General features: G+C 33.5%; 1 pseudogene; it reads right to left on the bottom strand.

Moving 5' to 3' along the window:
• Positions 1 to 347: 347 nt before the first annotated feature.
• LOC112471463 lies at positions 348 to 466 on the bottom strand (annotated as a pseudogene).
• Between the last annotated feature and the right edge of the window lie 2,452 nt (positions 467 to 2,918).

Below are 2,918 nucleotides of genomic sequence, written 5' to 3' on the forward strand. Positions count from 1 at the left end.
ATTATAAATATCATTTAAAAATAAAATTGTTACTTCACTCTTCAAGATGTGTCCAATGGAATTTAAATACCATAGTAACTTGATACTTGCTATTATCTACTTTAAAAATATTCAAATAAACTCTTCCTTGACAGATCAAAATTTTATGTAGTTATTTTTTCCCATGTATCTTATATTTCCAGTCCATTTAGCTCATAAAATCTGTCAACATATTTTTCATTTGGAGTCTTCTATTGTTCTCCTAATCATATTTTTTTTAAGCGAGGCAACCCTTGGTTGACCTCACAGATTGCAAGGACCTTGTCAGCTTACAATCCCTTATTTTTAATTAATTATTTATTTTTTTATGCCTACAGCACCTGGTCTTCCTAGGTGGTCTCCTATCCAAGTACTAACCATGCCTGACCCTGCTTAGCTTCCAGGATCAGATGGGATTGGGCTTGTTCAGGGTAGCATGGCCGTAGACCCAATCACATATTTTCTGCAATAAAAATGCGTATATAAAAAAGTGGCATAGATGATAGAGGCACTGTTTATCCCTCTGATGACCAAATCAAAGTTGTGAAAGAAACAAGGAACAAACAGCAAGGAAAATCACCTGGGACCTAGATAAACAAGCCCTACAACTAGGAGGAGAAATAAAAAATCATGAAGAACACATTATCTGAGATAAGAAGTATATTAAATGGAATAAACAAAGAAATAAACAAAGTGAATAAAGAAGAGGATCAAATGACCCGGGAAAGCCAAAGACACTCAATCAGAATGGCAAGAAAAGAGAAGCCAAGACGATAATAATAATTTAAAGAGCCTATGGGACACTATTAAAGGTAAAGATGCATATGTCATAGGGGTACATGGAGGAATACAAGATGTTGAAGAGACATTTGAAGAAATAATGATGGAAAACTTCCCTAACCTGATGAAGGAAACAGAAATACAACCCCAGGAAACTCGGAGAGTCCCAAAAACCAAAAACCCAAAAAGGTCCACACCAAGACACATCATAATTAAAATGCCAAAGGTTAAATACAAAGAGAGAATCTTAAAAGCAGCAAGAGAAAAAGATTAAAAGACACACACAGGCTAAAAGGAAGGGGATGGAAAAAGATGCCTTGATGGACCCAGAGGGTATTGCGCTGAATGAAATGGATCAGATAGAGAAAGACAAATATCACATGATTTCACGTACATGTGGAATCTAAAGAACAGAATCAACAACAACAAAAGTGGAAATAAACTCATAGATACAGAGAATATTTAGAGGGATACTAGATGGGAGGGAGGTTGCAGCAGGGAAAAAGCAAAGGGATTAGGAGGTACAAATGGACAGTTGCAGAATAGACATGGAGATGTAGAGTGTAGCATGGGGAAGATGGTTAATAATGTAATAAATATGTAAGGGAAAGCGGGGTACTAGATTTAGTGTGGCGATCTCTTTGCGAGTTATATGGATCTCTGATCACTATGCTATACAACTGAGACTGGTATATTATTGTATGCTAATTATAATTGAAAAAACTCATTGAATTGTACAGTGTAAACACAAGCAACTAATAGTCTATTATATTTCAATAAAGATGAAAAAATAATGCAAAAAATAGAGTTAAGCCCACTATGCCACAAAACTGTGATGACTTCTTAAGAAATGATGTCCTCTTTTCCATATTGCAGTGATGAAACAATTTTAGAATTAATGTGCTCAAATGTCAATATTATTACAAATTAAAAAGCGAAAAACAGGAAAAAATGTGTGTATAAATTGAAATGCTCATGTTTTAAAGTTTCTTATGACAATAAGACTAAGTGTTAAAATCTTCATCTACTTTGAGTTATGACAGTTATTAGTATACATTTGACCAAAGAAAAATAAATGTAACACAGATTTTAATAATTATTATACATAAAAGCGAAATTTGATAGGAAAGGCAGTGCAATAAGGTTGATGAGGCTTCTTTTTTGTTATCAGTTGGCCAAGGATGTTACTTATTTACTTGGGTAAAGCACGATTCAACATCAATTCTGTTATTTTCTATTATGATGTAATCTCTGAGCAACTTTGCTCATATGAGTGAATAGATAGGAATAGAAGATTTTTCTCTTCTATGACCTTTTTTCAAATTACACCAAATTCAACAAAAATTATGTAATGCTCTATCATAGAAAGTTGTTTTTGATGTTGTAAAGATTGACAGCTTGATTAGATTCTCACTCAATTTGGTTGACAGCAAAGAATTAGAAATTACGTAACTTGGAAATACATTTGTTGTTGAGAATTTAGGGTCATTTTCTTGTTCAACTTTCAAGACGTACATCAAAAAGTTTCTATTAGGATTTTCAAATGATAATTAAATATCTATTTCATGTAGAGGCATTGTTAAAGACCCAATATACTTGTAACGATTTGGGAAAATAAAAATACTGTTAATTTCGATACGTCTTACAATTTCAATACATCTGATAAAATAGAAAATTATCTTCTGTTATCATATGCTTTAAACAATACTTGTGTCAAAATCTTGGAGCTACAAACTGAGCTCAGTTGGCTTATGGGAAGCATCCTTTATATAACCTAACTGGCAAAGTAAGTCTTTCAAATATTTTAAAATTTATCAGGGTAACAATAGTATATATACTCCTATATTCATTGCAATGTTATTCACAATAGCCAAGACATGATAGACAATTGGACAAAATATATACACACACACGCGCGCGCGCGCACACACACACACTGATAGACAATTGGACAAAATATATACACACACACACGCGCGCGCGCACACACACACACACATGGAATACCACTCACCCACAAAAAGATGTAATATTGCCATTTGTGGAATGCCACTCACCCACAAAAAGATGTAATATTGCCATTTGCAACAACATGGATAGATCTTGAGAGTAACATACTA

This window comes from Pteropus alecto, unplaced genomic scaffold (assembly GCF_000325575.1).
Source record: "Pteropus alecto unplaced genomic scaffold, ASM32557v1 scaffold398, whole genome shotgun sequence".
NCBI lineage: Eukaryota > Metazoa > Chordata > Mammalia > Chiroptera > Pteropodidae > Pteropus > Pteropus alecto.